The sequence below is a fragment of the Nelumbo lutea genome, chromosome 6 (genome assembly GCF_056320005.1).
Source record: "Nelumbo lutea isolate HS-2025 chromosome 6, American lotus-T2T, whole genome shotgun sequence".
In the NCBI taxonomy this organism is placed as follows: domain Eukaryota; kingdom Viridiplantae; phylum Streptophyta; class Magnoliopsida; order Proteales; family Nelumbonaceae; genus Nelumbo; species Nelumbo lutea.
The window spans coordinates 47,250,867-47,273,966 of NC_142689.1; the positions used below are offsets into that span (position 1 = coordinate 47,250,867).

The following is a 23,100-nucleotide window of genomic DNA, read 5'->3' on the forward strand; positions in this document are numbered from 1 at the left end:
GTATAAGAGACCCTTTTATAAATTGCCGGCGGCCAAGTGAAAAGGGAGCCGAATAGGCACGTCAGATGAATTTTCAGGGACGACGACACGATACGACTCATAAATGGGAGTCAAAGGAGATGGGTCGCCGTGCAACACTTACCAAGATTCAATTATCTACCCAACGCCATTGCTTAAATTCTCAAAGCTCAACCCCACACATGTCACTTCTCACATCCAATCGAGGATTATGATGATTGAGCCACCATATACACTGTGGCACCACAGTGCAACGTCTTTTCCCTATAGAAATAAAATCAATGATTGATTAAATTGTCTATTGATGATTTTCTTAGATGATCATTTTCTTAGATGATCATTAATTACCAAATCAATAAAAGAGAGCGGGGAGCTAGATCGCACAAGCAGCACCGACTGCCATAAGAAATCAAATCACCAAAAGACAGCGCTAAATCTTAGATGATCATTAATTATTAAACCCAAACACAGGGAGCACGTGATTCACACAAAATCCCAAAACAAGTAGAAATACTAGACCTAATGCCAGTGCAAAAAATGGAAGGACAAAAAAGGACAATGTGCTTATCAACAAGTTCCTACATATCGATAAGTAGGAGGGCTAATGTAGATATGTATAGCTCATGCAGACTTCCTAAGAATACTCTTACATTAGAGTAATACCACAAAATCGCTCATAAGTCACCTACAATAACCCCGAGCTGCGATGGACCCGCAGTGCATTAGATGATATCATGACAAACCCACGACTCGTAATCCGATTACAGGAAGCAAGTCCAAAGAGGGCAATGGGCCGAGCCCATGGCGAGGCCCATATGTGCCCAAACACATGCAAGCCCATTATGATGAAGTACTTTATAGATTGCCACAAGGCATTAACGAATACTAATCTTCGGATGATGATGTCATCATTCCCACGTAAGATTAGTTGTGGCGCACAGAAGGATAGTAGCACACGTAAATAATGAGGGATCTCGAGGATAATGAAAATTGATCCTCGAGAATATCTTCATGAGACACGTGGCGATGCTAATAGCATACCCAATAATTGCCAGCAAACAATATATTCCCTTCCCCAACACGGAACGAAGATCTTGGTCTCATACCTTTTAAGATCTCGGGATCTTCTTCATAAATAGGGGGTTCTCCCCATGTCAAGGGGCATCGAAATCCTCAGTATCTTAGCTACTGATACCCTGGAATCCATAACTCTCTCATCTTCTTTCCCTAGTCCCGTTCAAAGAGACCACCCTCTTATCTAGCCTTACATCTCAGTCTTACACAAACAACAATGTGAAATTTGGTGAAAAGAAGCCTTTTGTACTAAAATTCAATACTATGTAAAATTTGAAAAGATTGATATCCTAAAAAAATAAGGGGGAATAAAAAAAGTCATCTAAATAACCAAGGGTCAAACCTATTGGTTGAACATAAGATGGAAACTCTGAAATACCACAAAACAAAATACAAGACAATCCACCATGAATAAAAATTAACATAAAAAAACAAACATGGCATAATGAGTCAATTTAATCAAGGAAAACATCTAAAGATGAGGATTGCAAAATAACAGAACAAAGATGTTTTAGGACCCGCTTGGCTCGGAATCAAAAATGGTATCGGAATCAGAATCGGTAATGGAATCCCTTGGAATGGCTTATTACGCTAGGATGTTTGGTTCAGACCGGAAACAGAATCAAGTTCATTAAGAGGTTGGGATCGAAATCAGCCAAGGTTTCCAATTTTTGCCCCTAAAAAAAGGTTGCCGAAATGCATGAAAACACCAAAAAATGTAAGTTACAGAAATTTTGCGGGAAAGTACAAAAATTACAATGATTTTGTAGAAAACTCAGAAGGATGCATGAAAATACTCAAAATCTACAGAGATTGCAAAAAAAATGTAGAAACTTTGACAATTTAATGAAAAAATCGGAAAAATGCATGAATGTACTGGAAATTTTGAATGAAATTGCAGGAAAATGCATGGAAATACCTGAAATTTTGCAGAAATTATAGAAAATTGTAAGGATATCGGAAAAATGCAGATATCACAATAATTTTGCAGAAAACTAAACTTCTCCAAAAAGAAAAAGAAAGGTGAATTGAATAATCAAAAGTTTTCTAAATAACAATGGTCCTTCGACTAAGATTAATGCTTCCGAAGGGTGACAACTTTGAATAACAGTATTTTTTGGCATTTATCAAAAATAATTCTCAGAAGACTGGATGCATAATTTTCTAGCACTTGTTTTGCGAATTATGACACTTAAATATTTTCCAATTGAAATTATTTCATTGTATAAGAAAAATAATTAGTATCCAAATTACCTAATCCAATGAGATTTAGTTAAAGCTTCATAGTTGTAATATTATTGGATGATTTATGAAATTAAGCTTGCAATGCATGAGCAGTTGTTATGATATTATGCTGTCCAACAATATAATATACATATATATATAATAAAAATAACATTTACAATTGGCATGTTATATATCCAGGCAGTCATGTGTATATGAAAAGAAAAACCTAACCATGGTAACAAATTTTAGTAAGGCAGCATTATCAAGTATACAACTAGTTTTTTCACACGCTGATCCCGGAACTGACAGAACCTGCCAATATGTCGGTGGAATTGACTAATGTAGCACCAGTCCCCTCCAAGGTTGGGCCGACGTGGGACAGGGAGCCCTGGATCCTCTATGTAGATGGCTCGTCAAATCTGCGAAGAAACGGTGCCGGACTGATACTGTACAGGTCAAGCGAGGTGAAGCTGGAGTACACCCTCTGGTTCTGATTCAAAGCATCGAACAACGAGGAAGAGTACAAGGCACTAATCACTGGACTCAACCTAGCAAAGGAGATGGGATCCAAACACCTCATCGTATGCAGTGATTCCCCGTTGGTAGTCAACCAAGATAGCGGTGCTTACGAGGCTCGCGACCAGACCATGGCAGCATACCTAGCCAAAGTCAGAGTGATTCTACCAAACTTCCACTGTTGCTTCCTCAGGCAGATACTGGGATCCGAGAATGTTGAAGCCGATGCACTATCTCGATTGCCCAGTACCAGCGAAACCATGAAGCTGACAGTATATATCGAAGACCTACCTCACCCTAACATTCTTAGGGGGGAAAAAGAAGTCGCTCCCATGTTAGTAGTAGAACCAAGTTAGATCGACCTACTCATCGATTATCTGCTCCATGGGACCCTGCCAGGAGAACGCAATGCAGCTTGAAGGGTAGAGCGAAAGTCAACCTAATATGTTCTTATCGATAAGCGGTTGTATAGGAGATCCTTCATGCTCCCCTACCTACGTTGCTTGTGGCCTTCAGAAGCGGATCAAGTATGCAACATCCATGAGGGATGCCAACATCCCCCGGCTACCTGCTGCCAATCTGAAATACCTTACTAGCCCGTGGCCTTTTGCTCAATGGGGGATAGACATCCTTGGACCTTTTCCCCCAGCAACCGGGCATAGGAGGTTCCTATTCACGGCAGTAGATTACTTAACGAAGTGGGTAGAGGTCGAGCCCTTGGTAACCATTACAACCCGCAACATACAAAACTTCTTCTGCAAAAACATAGTGTGCCATTTCAGACTACCTCACGTGCTGATATCCGATAATGGAAAGCAGTTTGAAAACATCAAGTTCCAAAACTGGTGTGCCAAGATGGAAATCCAGCAAAATTCACTTCGGTAGCACACCCGTAAGTGAACGGACAAGCTGAAGTAGCAAATAGGGCGATTCTCCACGAACTAAAAGCTCGTCTGGCCCGAGCTAAGGGATTATGGGTGGATGAGTTGCCCAGTGTCCTTTGGGCATACCAAACCACCATCAAGACCGCCACGAGTGAAACACCCTTCAACCTCATGTATGGTATAGAGGCAGTGATCCCAACAGAGATCGAAATGCCAATGTTGCGACTCTAGGCTTGCGACAAGGAAGCAAACGATGACAAGCTTCATACCGACCTGGACTTGATAGAAGAGGTACGGGACTTGACCTACATTCAGACAATGGCTTACTAGCAGAGAGTAGCTTGCTACTATAACACCTGGGCCAGGAAGCGACTATTCTGAGTCAGCGACCTGGTCCTTCACAAGGTAATAGTACCCGAGCCCGGTGTGGGAAAGCTCAGTTCAAATTGGGAAGGTCCTTACTGGGTGAGACGGGTGTTCGGAGAAGGAACTTATGAGCTCGAAACCATGAACAGAAAATAGATACCTTGACCTTGGAACAGTGACAACCTAAGGAGATACTACCTGTAAATCTCAACGCAAGGAAAAAATGATTAAGTCCTTAGATCACCGAGCTGATCCTATGGACAATGAACTGGATAGAGGACTTTAAGTCACTCCCAAAAGCCTAAGGCCTATAGTGTCGAGCTGATATAAGACCTCGGCACGACATGAGACCCAGTTGCCTCTTTGTTATGGGTAAGATCAAGGATAAGTAGAGCAGACCGCAAGTCGCTCCCAGAGCCTAAGGGCTAAGGTGCCAAGCTGATAAAAGACCTCAGCACCACATAAGGTCTAAGGTACAGATAGGTCGGGCATGTATACCCAACAGTGTCTACCCACCCCGGCATACAATAATGATTGTTCCTATTTGAGTTCAGGAATAACCTCAAGTTCAGGAGTGATATATACTTGGAAAAATTTTGCTCCTATATGGTCTAGCTCGCGAGTTTGGGAGAAATCTACAATTAGAAGGGGGGGGGTCCAAGAAAAGAGGCATTAATCACTTTGGGGCTCTCCATCCCCAATAGAGGCTTTAGCAAGCAGATCTATCTCCATGCAGTCCTCAGCAGCATCGACCTCCTCTCCCTCTCCCGCCGTCTCGTCGTCGAGTAGGTCATTGTCGCTCTCCGCCTCAGAGTTCGGATCCTTGGCGGCTTCAATGACCATCTCCTTGGTAATCTTGGACATGGTGATGGCAGTGAGGTCGAGATGGGAAAATTCATGCCAGGTCAACCACCAACCGAGTTTAAACCCCTTGCGGTAGCCCGCTGTCCCAGCCTCAACCAACCTCTCTCGAAGCTCCGTTGAGGACTTATACTCCTTGACCACCTTGACCATGGCCTCTTCTATCGCCTAAAGTAGGATTTCAATTTGCTCCTTCACATGAGCCTTGAGGTTCTCTTTCTCTCTCTCTAGTGCCGCCTCACGCTCCTCGAGCTGCTTTTTCTCCACCTCAAGCTCCTTTTTCTCCGCCATCAACAGAGTTAGTAGCTCCTTCTTAGCCCACACGTCATTTTTCAACTGGTTGATCTCACTGTGATCTAAGTTGAGCTCGGAATGAGCACTTCGGGAGGATTCTTCGGCTTTGAGAGATCGCTTTAAATTCACCTCAGACTGGTAGGCCAAGGCATGGATAGAGGATTTCACCTCCCAAAAGAAGAAAACAAGTGTAAGTATGAAGAAAAATCTAAGTACGAAGCAATATGAAGGTTAAATGCGTACCATCATACAGTGCGTAGCCACTCGGGCCCCGAGCTGAACAACCGGCAAGTCAGCCTAGTGAGCGACCTCCTCGGCAAACACCACATCCTTGCTCTTGAGAAGGCCATACTTCAAAGACAAAATACTCTAGACTAAGGTCTTGTTGCCCAAAGTAGTAACAACCGTTGGTACGGGTGGAGGCTCTAAAGATGTGGTCTCCTCGGGCACGCGCGGTGAAGTGGCCTTGCTTGGGTCCTCCTCAACTAAGTCGATCACCGGAGGATGTTCGGCGGTAGGTGGGTGTTCGAGGGCAGAGTTGGCGATGCCAGAAGTGGTGGTCTCGGCATGGAGACGAGCCTTCTTGGAGGCCCTCTTCTTTTTTCCCTTCTTTATGCTCCCAAAGAGCTCATCGGCGGGAATGTCGTTGATAGCTATAAATATATAACCCTAGCAAGTGTACTAGTTATCAACTAGTATAATAATATCGTTCCCACGGGGATTTAACAAAATAAGTATTAGAATCACAATTTTCCCTAATTATTTGGACAATCAAAATTTGGAATTGAGCAAGAACTACTGATAATAAAACTGAAGCAAAGAAAATAAAAGCAAGGGAGATCACTAATCGAATAAGCAAATGATGAAATCGCTAGGACCTTTGGTCCACCTAACCAATGTAATGAATATTGATGGGTTCGATTAACCAAGATTAACTGTTATTCCCATAAGCTGAAGTTTTTCCAAATTTTATTTAATATTCTTTCCCAAGATATATTAAACCTATTTCTATTATGTAACCTCTCGATCCCTCGACTAGAGTTCTCAAAAATAGAAATGCATTAAGTGCAAGAAAAACTCAAATATTCAAATGAATCATGTGTATATATCCCTATATACCATTCAATTCACACCATGAATTATGTGGTCGAGTATATAAATTCCTCTCTGACGGGTTTGTCGAAGCCCTCAAAATTAGTACTAGTCCTACAATAAAATGTTTGCAATAAAAGTGGTTTTAGGTCGAATCCCACAGGGAGAAAATCAATAATCTCTTAGCCGAATGGGTAAAGTAATTGTGTGGGAAAATTAAATAACTAAAATTAAAAGATTAACAAACTAAACAAACAAGAGAAAATCAGTCTTACCGAATTCTGGTTCAAGGGTTCAGGTTAAATCGATTCGCCATCGATCCTACGTACAATTCAGCATTCTTGCAATTCAAGCATTTAACCTTAGATTTATTAGGATAACCATAATAAACCTTGTGTTTTTCTAATTCAGTTGACCAAACTCAGCATTCGATCAACACTTATCACCACTGAACTGGGTACGATAGCGTTCCATGTTAAACAATGATAGCATTAAGATTTGTGAAAACAGTTAAACCAAAATAACAATAATTGAGATAGCTGCAATTACTAAATTTTGTTCCATCGATTCTTTTAGGTTGAACCATGTTAAAACATCGGTCAAAGGCTGTCACGAACAATTGACCCAAAAAGATATCAACCTAATTGCTACTTGTACCATTATTCGTGACAATTACGGATCACCGAAATCATGGATAACAGTAGGAAAATCAACATTAATTCAGTTTGTCAGACTAATTAACATTAACATCCAATAAAAATGTGCACAAGAACCAATGAATACTTGAATTAAAAAGAAAGAAAATAAAGTAACTACAGAACCTCACAATGACACAATTGAACCTCCCCCCTTGAACCAGAAAAAGAAGCTTAGCTACTCATGATCTGCGCAATCTCCATGCTTTACTTCTCCATAGCCGAACTGCCTTCTTGCTTCTTGGTCTTCTTGATGATCTCTTGGATCTTGGAATGAGTGATTGCTAGAGGTGGTTCACCCCGCTCTTTATATAGTCAAAGGAGAGGGCTGTTTTCCAACTCCTTCTAGGAGATCATCTTATCCTTAGGGAGTTTTGATCTTATCTTGAACTAATCCTATCCTATCTCTTATCTAATGCTCTAATCTCAATCTTCTTATCTCTCTAGGATTACATTCAAGAATTTAGATCTGATAAAACTCTCTCCTTGGACATTACATTCGAAATTCGGACTCTTAACTCTTGAATTCGAGTTGGGCTTCTTCAGCTACTTTTGCGAGTTGGGCTTAAGTTGTGAAATGGGCCTGGCTGCGAACTTGTTTCGACTTTGGGCTCGTTTTCGTACTTGATGCGGGCCGAATCTGTCAAAACCCAAAACATAAAAGTTGTGGGCCTTCCTTTCTACTTTCTAATGCTTCTTGAATTGTCTAATTTGGTGTCCGGAATTGAGAGTTAGGCCCAGATTACTGACTGTCGCCGAAACTGTACAAAATCACCCGATTTGTCCTGTTTTCTTCCAATTGCCTTCTTTATTGCCCTAAATCGAAATACAAGAGTAATGAGTTCATTTAAGTGATAAATAAATATAAAAGAGTGAATATTAGAGGATAAAATAGGGTTCTTTTTGGTCTCATCAAATCCCCCCACACTTAAACTTTACCCGTCCTCGGGCAAGGCAAAAACTCAAGTAACACAAGAGAGACTAACTATTATTCGTGACAATTACGGATCACCGAAATCATGGATAGCAGTAGGAAAATCAACATTAATTCAGTTTGTCAGACTAATTAACATTAACATCCAATAAAAATGTGCACAAGAACCAATGAATACTTGAATTAAAAAGAAAGAAAATAAAGTAACTACAGAACCTCACAATGACACAATTGAACCTCCCCCCTTGAACCAGAAAAAGAAGCTTAGCTACTCATGATCTGCGCAATCTCCATGCTTTGCTTCTCCATAGCCGAACTGCCTTCTTGCTTCTTGGTCTTCTTGATGATCTCTTGGATCTTGGAATGAGTGATTGCTAGAGGTGGTTCGCCCCCCTCTTTATATAGTCAAAGGAGAGGGCTGTTTTCCAACTCCTTCTAGGAGATCATCTTATCCTTAGGGAGTTTTGATCTTATCTTGAACTAATCCTATCCTATCTCTTATCTAATGCTCTAATCTCAATCTTCTTATCTCTCTAGGATTACATTTAAGAATTTAGATCTGATAAAACTCTCTCCTTGGAGATTACATTCGAAATTCGGACTCTTAACTCTTGAATTCGAGTTGGGCTGCTTCAGCTACTTTTGCGAGTTGGGCTTAAGTTGTGAAATGGGCCTGGCTGCGAACTTGTTTCGACTTTGGGCTCGTTTTCGTACTTGATGCGGGCCGAATCTGTCAAAACCCAAAACATAAAAGTTGTGGGCCTTCCTTTCTTCTTTCTAATGCTTCTTGAATTGTCTAATTTGGTGTCCGGAATTGAGAGTTAGGCCCAGATTACTGACTGTCGCCGAAACTGTACAAAATCACCCGATTTGTCCTGTTTTCTTCCAATTGCCTTCTTTATTGCCCTAAATCGAAATACAAGAGTAATGAGTTCATTTAAGTGATAAATAAATATAAAAGAGTGAATATTAGAGGATAAAATAGGGTTCTTTTTGGTCTCATCAAATCCCCCCACACTTAAACTTTACCCGTCCTCGGGCAAGGCAAAAACTCAAGTAACACAAGAGAAACTAACTATTATTCGTGACAATTACGGATCACCGAAATCATGGATAACAGTAGGAAAATCAACATTAATTCAGTTTGTCAGACTAATTAACATTAACATCCAATAAAAATGTGCACAAGAACCAATGAATACTTGAATTAAAAAGAAATAAAATAAAGTAACTACAGAACCTCACAATGACACAATTGAACCTCCCCCCTTGAACCAGAAAAAGAAGCTTAGCTACTCATGATCTGCGCAATCTCCATGCTTTGCTTCTCCATAGCCGAACTGCCTTCTTGCTTCTTGGTCTTCTTGATGATCTCTTGGATCTTGGAATGAGTGATTGCTAGAGGTGGTTCGCCCCCCTCTTTATATAGTCAAAGGAGAGGGCTGTTTTCCAACTCCTTCTAGGAGATCATCTTATCCTTAGGGAGTTTTGATCTTATCTTGAACTAATCCTATCCTATCTCTTATCTAATGCTCTAATCTCAATCTTCTTATCTCTCTAGGATTACATTTAAGAATTTAGATCTGATAAAACTCTCTCCTTGGAGATTACATTCGAAATTCGGACTCTTAACTCTTGAATTCGAGTTGGGCTGCTTCAGCTACTTTTGCGAGTTGGGCTTAAGTTGTGAAATGGGCCTGGCTGCGAACTTGCTCCGACTTTGGGCTCGTTTTCGTACTCGATGCGGGCCGAATCTGTCAAAACCCAAAACATAAAAGTTGTGGGCCTTTCTTTCTTCTTTCTAATGCTTCTTGAATTGTCTAATTCGGTGTCCGGAATTGAGAGTTAGGCCCAGATTACTGACTGTCGCCGAAACTGTACAAAATCACCCGATTTGTCCTGTTTTCTTCCAATTGCCTTCTTTATTGCCCTAAATCGAAATACAAGAGTAATGAGTTCATTTAAGTGATAAATAAATATAAAAGAGTGAATATTAGAGGATAAAATAGGGTTCTTTTTGGTCTCATCAAATCCCCCCACACTTAAACTTTGCCCGTCCTCGGGCAAGGCAAAAACTCAAGTAACACAAGAGAGACTAACTATTGATTTTCAATTTTTCTTTTTCTCTACATGAGGCCTGGTTCATTTCATGCTTTAGCTCAGACTTGGTAACCTTTCCCTTTTCATCTCTTTCTCCCCTTTTTCTTGTCCAAGAGTGATGGCAAATCACCATTCCTCATGGTCCCAAGTTAAATCGATAGTCAAGGAGACAAGCCTTTCAGGGCTGAAACTCCTTGGACTGCACAGGTGCTCATTGCTTTTAACAAACCAAGTCAGCCAGATGCAATTACTTTCCTTTGAATCAAAACAAGGTGTGCTTATTGCCATAAGCTTGCTATGTATCACATCTTCACCACTTAGTGTGAATTCCTAGGATCTAAAGGTGAGAATGGGGTTGGGGTTCTAGGGTGAGTGCATTTTATGCTCCATCTCACCCTTGCCTTCTTTTCAAGATGTGAGTGCATTTTATGCTCCATCTCACACTTGCTTTCATTTCTAAATGTGAGTGCATTTTATGCTCCGTCTCACACTTGTTTTTTTTTGTTTCTAGATGTGAGTGCATTTTATGCTCCGTCTCACACTTGTTTTTTTTTTGTTTCTAGATGTGAGTGCATTTTATGCTCCATCTCACATTAGTCACGATTTTAGTTTCAAACTCCCTCTCTTTTTTTTTTTTTTTTTTTTCACAAGAATCACAGGGTTTCACCGCCTGATCCATGAATTCATTGATCGTGATCTCTATATGCCTAAGACAACAAGTTCTAGAATAATCAACCCATGTTTGACAGATAATTATGTGAAAATCAATCAAACCCTTATGCATCTTGCCTATTGATCGATTAAAATCATGAGGTACCATATGCAGCCAAGAAAGATTCAGTTAGTCATGCTTGCATCCTATCTTATCTATTTAGCCTAAGCACATGATTCCTGATAAGTTGAAATCGTTCAAGGATAAGTTTCTAGGGAGCAGAAATTTCAAGAAGATAAGGTATCCCAAATTTCCATCAGATTTCCGTAATCCCCCCACACTTAAGTTATACATTGTCCCTAATGTATGTGATTATGCATAAAGTAGAAGGATTTGGGGGTACTTCCCTGTTTGTCTTGTTGGGTTCCTACTAAACACAAAAATCAAAATCAAACAACATAACAAAATTAACTAAACACAATGGGTTGCCTCCCACAAGCGCAATTGTTTAGCGTCGTTATGCTCGACGTCCTCCTTTGCTACTTTAGCTCTCGTGGTTTCAGCTTTCGGTATGCTCCCCTTCCATCCATCATGGGCGGGTTCAAATCTGGAATAGGGGCCTTCGTATCCAATTGTGCACTCGATTCTAGCTCCTCATTCATATCTTTTTCAAAAAATTCCTGCACAGTTGGATCAATAGTGTCAACCGAATGGTCTTCATTTGGGTACTTCATAGCTTCAAAAATATTAAATTTAATAGTCTCTCCGTCACATTCGACGAAGAGGGTACCCTCATCCACATCTATTTTGGTCTTGGCCATTTTCATAAATGGCCTGCCTAATAGAAGTGGGGCTGAACTTTCGATCGTGTCCTCCTCCATCTTCAGAATGTAAAAATCAGCTGGGAAAATTAAATCGTTAACCTGCACCATTACATTCTCAACAATCCCTTCTGGGAAGGCGTTAGAACGATCAGCTAATTAGATAACAGCTTTAGTTTCCCTTAAAGGACCTAATCTCAAAGCATAGTAAATCGAGTATGGCATGACATTGATAGATGCACCTAAGTCTAGCATGGAATGCTCGATTTTCTTATTGCCAATCGCACAAGGTAGGGTGAACATACCTGGATCAGCATGTTTTTTCTGGTAAGGTCCTCTTGATCATGGCTGAAACGTTCTCTCTAACTCTTGAGTCCTGCACCTTGTCTTCTTCTTGTCTTTTATCCACCTTCCTTGGTGAGGTAGGTTCTAGCTGCAGTTCCTTCCCGCTTCTCAGCACCACTGCACTTACATTCTCCTTGGGGTTGACTACCGTTTGTGATGGTAGTTTCCCGGAGCTCTGCACCTCCAACTTGCTAACGACAGTGGCAAGTTGGCTGATTTGGTTCCCCAAATTCTGAATGCTGGCTCTTGTTTCCTGTTGAAATTGCTGAGTATTAGTAGCTAGAGCCTTAACTATATCTTCTAATGACATACCTGAATTCGAGGGTTGGCCTTGCGCTGTGATGGGTGTTGAAAGCTGGGGCTGTCGACTGAAAAAATGGGGCTGGTATTGCTGCTGTCCTCCTTGGTTCCCGTAGCTTAGGTTTGGGTGATCTCTCCACCCCGGATTGTAATAATTGGAGTAGGGATCATACTTTCGTTGGGGCTGGCCCGGGAATCCTCCTACGGCATTGACTTGCTGCATCAAACCATCTTGCAATGATGGACACATGTCCATAGGGTGGCCAGGAATTGAACAGATACCACACACCCTGGCAGTTTGTACTTGTCCTGCAACGAGTTGTCTTACCAAAGCAGTTAGTTCAGAAATCTGATTTTCTAAATTTACATGGCTTACCTCATTAACCCGTCTAATGGTACCGTCTGTCCTAGCACCGAACTGTTGTGAATTTTTGGCCATGTTGGAGATTAACTCCCTGGCCGCTTTGGGTGTCTTGTTCACCAAGGCTCCTCCACTGGCTGCATCGACCATACTTCTATCCATGGGCTGAAGCCCTTCATAGAAGTATTGGATTAACAATTGCTCCGGAATTTGGTGGTGGGGGCAACTAGCAACAAGTTGCTTAAACCTTTCCCAATATTCATATAATGTCTCACCACCAAACTGTCGAACTCCACATATTTCTTTTCTTATATTTGCAGTCTGGGATGCAGAAAAATATTTATCTAAAAATATCCTGTTCATCTCATCCCATGTGCGTACAGAACCGGGAGGGAGAATATACAACCAATCCTTTGCTTTATCTCTTAAAGTAAATGGAAAGGCTATGAGTTTTACCTGGTCCTCGGTCATACCATGGGGTTTCATGCTTGAACAGATGACATGAAATTCCTTTAGATGTTTGTGAGGGTCCTCACCTGGGAAACCATGAAACAGAGGTAATAATTGAATCAAACCAGATTTGAGTTCAAAGGCTACCTCAAGAGTGGGGTACGTGATGCATAAAGGTTGTTGGTTCAGAATTGGTGCAGCCAACTCCCTTAATGTCCTCTCTTTGTCAGCCATTCTTTCTACTTCTTCGAAGATGCGAAGATCACAATCTGAATTCACCTTCTTTGGTGAATGATCCTTCCTTTGCTTCGCCTCCTTTCTTAAACGACGGGTGGTCCACTCAATTTCGGGATTGTACTTGAGTTCACCTCGTTGAGAAGCACGAGTCATAAAACAAAAGAGGTTAACAAGAGGAAGGTAATAGCTAAGAAATTAAAGTTGCTCCCCGGCAACGGCGCCAAAATTTTGACGGGTTTGTCGAAGCCCTCAAAATTAGTACTAGTCCCACAATAAAATGTTTGCAGTAAAAGTGGTTCTAGGTCGAATCCCACAGGGAGCAAATCAATAATCTCTTAGCCGAATGGGTAAAGTAATTGTGTGGGAAAATTAAATAACTAAAATTAAAAGAATAACAAACTAAACAAACAAGAGAAAATCAGTCTTACCGAATTCTGGTTCAAGGGTTCGGGTTAAATCGATTGGCCATCGATCCTAGGTACAATTCAGCATTCTTGCAATTCAAGCATTTAACCTTAGATTTATTAGGATAGTCATAATAAACCTTGTGTTTTCCTAATTCAGTTGACCAACCCAGCATTCGATCAACACTTATCACCACTGAACTGGGTACGATAGCGTTCCATGTTAAACAATGATAGCATTAAGATTTGTGAAAACAGTTAAACCAAAATAACAATAATTGAGATAGCTGCAATTACTAAATTTTGTTCCATCGATTCTTTTAGGTTGAACCATGTTAAAACATTGGTCAAAGGCTGTCACGAACAATTGACCCAAAAAGATATCAACCTAATTGCTACTTGTACCATTATTCGTGACAATTACGGATCACCGAAATCATGGATAACAGTAGGAAAATCAACATTAATTCAGTTTGTCAGACTAATTAACATTAACATCCAATAAAAATGTGCACAAGAACCAATGAATACTTGAATTAAAAAGAAAGAAAATAAAGTAACTACAGAACCTCACAATGACACAATTGAACCTCCCCCCTTGAACCAGAAAAAGAAGCTTAGCTACTCATGATCTGCGCAATCTCCATGCTTTGCTTCTCCATAGCCGAACTGCCTTCTTGCTTCTTGGTCTTCTTGATGATCTCTTGGATCTTGGAATGAGTGATTGCTAGAGGTGGTTCGCCCCCCTCTTTATATAGTCAAAGGAGAGGGCTGTTTTCCAACTCCTTCTAGGAGATCATCTTATCCTTAGGGAGTTTTGATCTTATCTTGAACTAATCCTATCCTATCTCTTATCTAATGCTCTAATCTCAATCTTCTTATCTCTCTAGGATTACATTTAAGAATTTAGATCTGATAAAACTCTCTCCTTGGAGATTACATTCGAAATTCGGACTCTTAACTCTTGAATTCGAGTTGGGCTGCTTCAGCTATTTTTGCGAGTTGGGCTTAAGTTGTGAAATGGGCCTGGCTGCGAACTTGCTCCGACTTTGGGCTCGTTTTCGTACTCGATGCAGGCCGAATCTGTCAAAACCCAAAACATAAAAGTTGTGGGCCTTCCGTTCTTCTTTCTAATGCTTCTTGAATTGTCCAATTCGATGTCTGGAATTGAGAGTTAGGCCCAGATTACTGACTGTCGCCGAAACTGTGCAAAATCACCCGATTTGTCCTGTTTTCTTCCAATTGCCTTCTTTATTGCCCTAAATCGAAATACAAGAGTAATGAGTTCATTTAAGTGATAAATAAATATAAAAGAGTGAATATTAGAGGATAAAAATAGGGTTCTTTTTGATCTCATCACTCTCCCGATTCATTCATATACACCGAATCAATTAAGAGATTGCACTCCTAATCGCATTAAGCAAATAATTCATAGACTATATGGAAATCACAATCTTGGAAAAATCATAGAGATTAAAATATATTCATTATCATGGTTAGGCTTTCCACAGTCCTAGCAAGAAACAAATCAGTTCATGATAGAAGAATTAAAGCAAACAAAGAGAAAGAAAGAACTCTTGAATTCGCCCATGGTGCTGAGATCTCCTCTTCTTTCCGCTACCTTCTTCTTGGGGATTCTTGAATTTTTGATCTCCTCCTCCATGTTTCTTGATTTCTTGGAAATTCTTGGCTGATTGCTTCTTTTCTTCTTGATTCAAATCAGGAAGTGAATGATTGAGTGATTCCTTTAGCTGGTCTGCCCCCTCCTTTATATAGATTGAAGGGGAGGGGGTGGTCTCCTACTTCCTCTTGAAGTTAATCTTACAAAAATGGAAAGTCCTATCCCAGTTCTAACCTTATCTCTTTATCTAATGAACTCAATCCCTTTATCTCTCTAAGATTACATCAAGAATTTAGATCTGGAAGGATTCTTCTTAGTTTCTTGTTCTTGGATTCGTAATAGACCTCCTCTGCGAATTGGGCTTCAGCCAGGCTTTTCTGCGAGTTGGGCTTCAGCTGCGGGTTGGGCATTCTTGCGAATTTGCCACGACTTCGGGCCTGGGTTTGACTTGGATGCAGGCCGAATCTACAAAAGCCTAAACATGAAAGTTGTGGATTTTTCTCTTATCTTCTCAGTGGGTCTTGAATCATCCCATTCGGAGTTCGGAGACGCAAGTTAGGCCCAGATCACTGAACAATGTTGAAACTGTGAAAAATCATCTGATTTGTCTTTCTTTGCTCTTGATGCCTCCTTTCATGCCCTAAACAGAAATATGATTCCGATTAGGTGCTAATTTAGTATAAAAGACAGAATAATTGGGGATAAAAATATGATAAATTCTATTCTCATCAGTCGTCCATGACAGTTGTAACAAGTGATGAGCCAAGTTAGATACAACATCAAAGTAAAACAAATATGATAAAGGTACAATAGTTAGTGACATACTAGGAGGGCTCAAACCAGGTTGTACAAGCTTCTCCTTGGTTACGAAGTTTATGAACTTCAGGCCAAGCTTTGCCCATGATTGCACCACCTCCCTTGTCTTTGGGTCCAGTCTGACGCCGGGGGCCTAGATGGCAGCCCTCCAATGAGTTGAGAAAGGCCACCCCTTGGTGTTAGAGACCACGAAGTAGCATCTCTTCCAAGCTGAGACCTTGTTGGGGAGCTCGTGCAACAACTTGCACCCAGGGCGAGGAGACATATAGTAACTTCGCCTGTGTTTGGGTAGAACATAAGACGAGTTTTTTTTTTTATGGAAAGGATTGAAGAAAAGATGACAAGGTCTAGAGGTTGGTTGTAATCGTTGAAAAGGGCAATGATACCTACGATGTTACAGATGAAGTTCGGGTGTAGCCGGTCTATGGCGATGTCAAAGAACTTGATGATTTTGATTATGAGAGGATGGAGTTGAAGACGCATCCTGGCTACAAGATGCTCCTCAAAGATCACGATCTCGTCATGACCATGGTCCCAAGGGAAGTTGCCTAAAGGGATACTATATACAAGATCATTGGGAAGTCTATACCGAGCTACCAAAGATAGGAGATTGTCTACTATCATGGTAGACGGACCGAAGCTGTATAGTAGACGACCTCGGTGCAAGGTGGAGGCTGACCTTTTGGAGGCCTCTTGCTCTCACTGAGGTGAGTTTGCCTCGGATGGATTAGAGCCCAGATCCTGTGCCAAAATGCCCACCTCGGTAGGATGAGGCTCCACGATCTGTGCCAAGGTGACCCCCTCGGCCCCAGTGGATTCATTGCTCCCATTTAAAAGGCTATCTAAGCTAACACTAGACATTCTAATGGAAAGGTCAACGAAATCGAAAATAAAGGAAGATGAACTCACCAAATGAAGACAGAAAAAAAGCAAGACGACCTCAAACCTAGGAATAGCTAACACCGAGCTGAGAGACATGAACGCGACCTCAAGGACTCTGGATTCACAATTTGTGGCAAAGAAAATGGGCCCTTTAGTCCCTATTTATAACCATTATATCCGGGAATCAACGGCCAAGATCTGCATGACACCTAGGACTGCTATGATCTAAAAAATGAGATAGAGTCCCTCATTCATCGGGGCCACCTCAAGTAGTACATCGGAGGCGAGGTTGGTGCCTCATCCTCTCAACAATAGTAGCAGCAACACCAACAAGCAGCAGGCATCATTGACGTCATAGTGGGAGACACGGCCTCGAGTGGAGTCTCGGCTTTGGGTAGCAAAGCCTATGCCAGTCAGCTAAACATCCATGGGCCAGCCCCCAAGAAGCAAAAGAAAGAATCCTTCTCCTTATGAACGAGGACTTGAAGGTGGTAGTAGTCCTCCATGACGACGCATTGGTGGTATCGGCCATCATTGTGAACTTTGTAGTTAAAAGGATCCTTCTTGATAGTGGCTCCTCAGTTGACATCCTTTTCTATGAAGCTTTTGAAAAGAAGAAGATAGCTCCAGAGTGCCTCCAACCAGTAGATGCTCCACTAATCGGCTTCTCCGGCCGCATCGTCAAACCAGAGGGCAAGATTTCCCTACCAGTCACAGTAGGGACGAAGCCCCAGTAGGTGACAAGGATGACAGAGTTCCTGGTCATGAAGATTGGCTCACCCTATAACGCCCTCATGGGGAGGCCAACCCTTCACGTGCACTCCGAACAGCCATTTCTTCCTACTACCTCGCCTTGAATTTCCCCACCGAACATGGCGTCAGGGTTGTTTGTGGGGACCATCATGTTGCCCATTAGTGCTATGTGGTAGTGCTGAAGGGCAAGAGTAAAGAAGCTCTGCCATTAGAGGGTCTCGACCTCAGGGAGGAGCTAGCAAGCTGAGGTGAGCTGGCTGAGGACCTTGTCTCAGTCCCCCTAGACGAGGATGAACTCGGAAAAACAATCCGTGTTGGGTCCAACCTTCCCTCCGAGAGCCTATCCGAACTGGTAAGTTTCTTCAAACTCAATGCCAACGTCTTTGCTTGGTCTACCGCTGACATGCCCAGAGTTGACCCTTCGGTCATTACACACTGGCTGAAGCATGGACCCGAGCTCTAGGCCAATTCGGCAAAAGAAGAGGAAATTTGCACCAGAATGTTGGAAGGCCATAGAAGATGAAGTTGAAAAGCTACTCGATGTTGACTTCATCTGAGAGGTACACTACCCTAATTGGTTGTCAACCTTAACCGAGCCTGCCCCAAGGACAATTTTTCTTTGCCGATGATAGACCACCTCGTTGATGCCACTGTAGGGTACGAGCTACTTAGCTTCATGGATGCCTTCTCCAGATAAATCAGATAAAGATGCACCCAGATGATGAAGAGAAAACCTCATTCATCACCGAGTGATGCCCTTCGGCCACAAGAATGCTAGGGCCACCTACCAATGCCTTGTCAACAAGGTTTTCAAAGAGTAGATGGGGAGGAACGTCAAAGCCTATGTGGATGACATAGTAATAAAGAGCTTGAAGGCCGAGACCCACGTTTCAAGCCTAGCTGAGACCTTTAACACCTTGTGGAAGTACAACATGAAACTCAACCCCAGCAAGTGTGCCTTCAACATTTCATTAGGAAATTCCTAGGTTTTGTAATCACTCAGAGAGGCATTGAGGCTAATCCTGAGAAGATACATGCCATACTAGATATGGCACCCCCACAGATGGTGAAGGAGACCCAAAAACTCACTATTCGAATAGCAGCCCTCAATTGCTTCATGTCAAAGTCAGCTGACCACTGCCTACCTTTCTTCTGTGCCATCAAGAAGCTGAAAGAGTTCCAATGGATGGAGGAGTGCCAACGTGCCTTTGACGAGCTCAAGGCGTACCTTACTTCACCTCCACTTCTTGCCCGGCCAGCCAAGGGGGAAACCCTGTACCTATACCTCTCGGCCAGGGATGAAGTAGTTAGTTCAGTCCACATCAAGGAAGATGGTGAGCAGAAGCCAATGTACTATGCCAACAAGGTCCTCTACGATGTCGAGACCAGGTACCCGAAGAGAGAAAAGTTGGCTTTCACCCTTGTGATTTCGGCAAGGAAACTCCAGTCTTATTTCCAGGCCCACACCGTAGTGGTCCTGATGAACCAGCCCCTCAAGAACATATTTGCCAAACTTGAGAACTTTAGATGCCTGACGAAGTGGGCCATCTAGTTGTCGGAGTTTGACATCAAGTACCAACTGAGGCCCAAGATCAAAGCACAAGTCCTGATGGATTTCATAGTGGAGTGCACCTTCAGCCAAGCCCTTTGCTAGCCCCCAGAATATGCCGAGGGGGATCATGTGGATGATGAGGCTCAACCTCAATGGAAGCTCTTTGTCGATGGTTCCTCCAATGCCAAAGGAAGTGAAGCAAGCCTCATCCTCCTCATCCCAGATGATATTGTCCTGGAGTATGCAATAAGGTTTGACTTCCAAGCATTGAACAACATAGCCGAGTATGAGGCCCTCTCGCTGGTCTCCAGCTTGCTAGCAACCTCGGCTCCTCACATGTCGAAGTCTTCAGTGACATGTCAGCTGGTGAATGATGAGTACGAGGGAAGAGAACAAAGCATGTCCAAGTACCTCGCCAAAGTCCAAGATCTAGCCCACCACTTTTGATGCTTCTCCCTGCAACGGGTCTCACGAGCCGAGAACACACGAGCTGACGCTCTCTCCAAGTTAGCAAGTACCTCGAGCGGATCCCTTGGTCGGACCGTGCATGTCGAGAAGCTACATTGGCCCTCCATCGAAAAAGTCCAAGTGCTCCCCATAGAGGCTAAACCTTCATGGATCGATTCCAGCGCCAACTTCCTGTCAACTGGATGGCTTCCCGAAGATAGAAATGAAGCAAAGTGACTCAGAGGCAACCCACTATATCCTGCTAGAGGGAAAGCTGTACGAAAGATCCTTCACCTTGCATTACCTCTGATGCCTCTGTCCAGAGGAGGGCAATTATGTACTACAAGAAATTCATGAAAGCATCTACGATAACCACCTTGGCGGGAGAGCCTAGCGCAAAAAGCTCTAACGCAGGGCTACTTCTATCCTACCCTCCATAAGGATGTAGCTATATTGGTGCAAAGGTGTGACCCATGCTAGAGGTATGCCAACTTATGCCATAGGCCGGCCACCACTCTATCAGTCCTCAACATCCTATGGCCCTTTGCCAAATGGGGCATGGACCTCCTTGGTCCCTTTCCTCTAGCCATGGGGGGCAGAAATTATCTCGTTGTTGCAGTAGATTACTTCACCAAGTAAGTAGAAGCTAAGCCATCCAAAACTTCTTTTGGAAAAACATCATCTTCCACTTCGGCCTACCCTATATGCTGGTCACCGACAACGGGAAGCAATTTGATGATGCCAAGTTCCGAGATTTGTGTGCCTCCCTTGGCATTAGACAACAATACACCTCGGTAGACTATCCCCAAACCAATGGCCTAGCCGAGGTCACCAACAGGACAATACTAGATGGAATGAAGACGAGATTGGACCGAGCTAAAGGCCAATGGGCTGATGAACTGAATGGTGTACTCTGGGCTTACCGAACTACACCTTGAACAGCCACGGGAGAAACCCCATTCGGCTTAACCTACGGTACAAAAGCAGTAATCCCAGCAGAGATCAGCCAGCCAACACTCTGAGTTAAAGCATACGATGAAACCAAGAATAATGAAGGCCTCAGAGCAAACTTAGACCTACTGGAAGAAGCCTGAGAGAAAGCACAGATAAAGGTAGCTGCTTACCAACAATGAGTGGCCTGCTACTACAACTCCAAGGTAAAAGAAAGACACTATCAAGAGGGAGACCTGGTCCTCTGAAAAGTCATGGTCCCCGAACCGGGAGTAGGGAAGTTGGGGCCCAACTAGGAAGGCCCCTACAGAATCAAGAGAGTCATCGGCCCTGGCATTTTCCACCTGGAACACCTAGATGGAAGAGCTGTACCTCGGACATGGAATTCGGAGAACCTCTAGATGTACTACAAATGATTGTAACATCTTTTTAAAGTTGTCAAATGAATGAAGCAAAGTTCCTCTTCGGCTTAATGCTCAGCACGTGTATATACTAAGTCCTTATAACTCTTCAGCCTCACGACTGGCAAGGGCGCACAGCGTCCTCTGAGGCTATACCCCCTCGTTAGACAGATGCCAAGACTTAACGAATAAGTAGCGGACACCTTAGCTATAACTTAGTGCGTTAGAATACGCTAGGATAGTCGAGGGCCCCATGTGCCTCAGCTCCCCGCCTCAATGGCAACTAGCCTACTGAACTTTCACACTTAGTGCTACCAGCAAAGGAAGCCAGCCCCCATGGAGCATTACGCTCGACCTCATTGAAACAAGTATGCGGGGATACAGGAGCCAGGCAAACCTCGTCTCTGCCTAGGCCCCATGGAGCCAGACGAGCCTCATCTCTGTCTTGGCCATCCCCCCAATAGGGTAGGCTACCTCGGCCTCGCCAAAGCTAATGCACAGGGATGAGGGAGCCAGGCGAGCCTCAGCTCTGCCAAGGCCCCGCAGAGCCAGATGGGCCTTTGCTCTGTCTTGGTCACCCCGCAATACGGCAGGCCTTTTCAGCCTCATCGAATTCAACACTTAGAAGAATGGGAGGCAGGCGAGCCTCAGCCCCCTCTCTCGCATCAACAAGTCATCTTGCTATTTACCCAAATATAGGGAAAGGGGAGAGAGTCAGGTAAGCCCTATGCTCTACTTCAGCCTCCGTCCATCACAGACCTCTTTGGCCCTGCAAGCCCCGGTATAACCGCGGAGACTTCGCCTCGGCCACCCCTTCGCCACGCTTTTGACACACAAAGTAAATTGAAGAGAACTACGCTTGTCCCACACTGTGTTTTTTATTTTGGACGGGCAAGGACCCTTTAGCAACAAAAGCATAAGTGCAATAAATGATGCAAAAACATACAAGGAAAGATAACACAGTAAAACACAAGTGCAACAATCAAAGCAAAAGATCAAAAATTTCCTATGATTTTCATTATGCACAAAATATTTCTTTGGCTTAACAAATTTGTTTCATGGCCCTTCAGGCCGAATACATACACAAAAAAAAAGAGAAAGAAGCCTGGCATAAGCCTCGCCACCAACTGGAGGAGGAAGTGCAGATTTCGTAGCCTCTTTGGAAGTATCGGGAATCACCTTCAGAGATTCAACATCGAAGTCCAAAAGCACCACCAGGAGTGCCTTCTTGGTGTCCTCGATCCCATCCAAATAAGCCCCAGAAGCGACGTCAGATAGCTCATTAGCTCACTTTTCTGCTTCCTTGGCCCTCTTCTCGACACTAACCACCTTTTACTCGGCATTAGTAGCCTTCTTAGCTGCCTCTTTGGCCCTACGCTCTGCCTTGGCCGCCTATCTGTTCGCCTTAGTGATGCCCCCCTCGGCTTGATGGAGATACCACTTGGCCTTGGAGATGATGCTCTTGACCCAAACCCTCTCAATCTGCTCCTTGGGAAGAAGATCTTGTGTCTTCAGGTTCTCCTCGGCCTCCTTGCAGAACTTTTGTTGGTCAGCAAAGAACTCGTGATGCTTCTCCACGGCATTGGTGGAAGTTTGCTAAAGCATGTCTTTCTCAGCCTCCAGCTTATCCACATTGGCCAGGGTCAACTTCAGCCAATCCCCTAGACCAACAAAATGAAGACAGACCTGCAACAAGAAAACAGTCAGTACCCAACAAAAAGAATGAAATAAAAAAGAAAAGCAAAGTGGAATAGACTGTGACCTCGGCCAGGTGGTGTGTCTGGAAGCGTGTCGTTAAACACTTCGAAACACCAGTTTAAACATTTATAATTTTATTCTGATTCTCAAACAACTACTAATGTAGTAAAGTGATGAGAATGAGTCATATCCACAGGAAAGCAGGGGAAAAATATTACGTACTTAGAGTCGAGAGAGAGAACACAAAGGAGAGATGCAGAAATATAAAAATTAATTAATTAAACTGAGAAAAATATTGAATTCATTAAAACCAAATTTGAATAGTACTAAGAATAACATGTGCATAAA

The 23,100-nt window shown here is 42.9% G+C and overlaps 1 non-coding gene across 1 annotated transcript; it reads left to right on the forward strand.

Moving 5' to 3' along the window:
* The first annotated feature begins 12,748 nt into the window (after positions 1-12,748).
* LOC148848831 (small nucleolar RNA R71) lies at positions 12,749-12,855 on the forward strand. Its single transcript, XR_016101604.1, has one exon. It is a non-coding gene; the product is annotated as a small nucleolar RNA R71 (small nucleolar RNA).
* Positions 12,856-23,100: the final 10,245 nt, after the last annotated feature.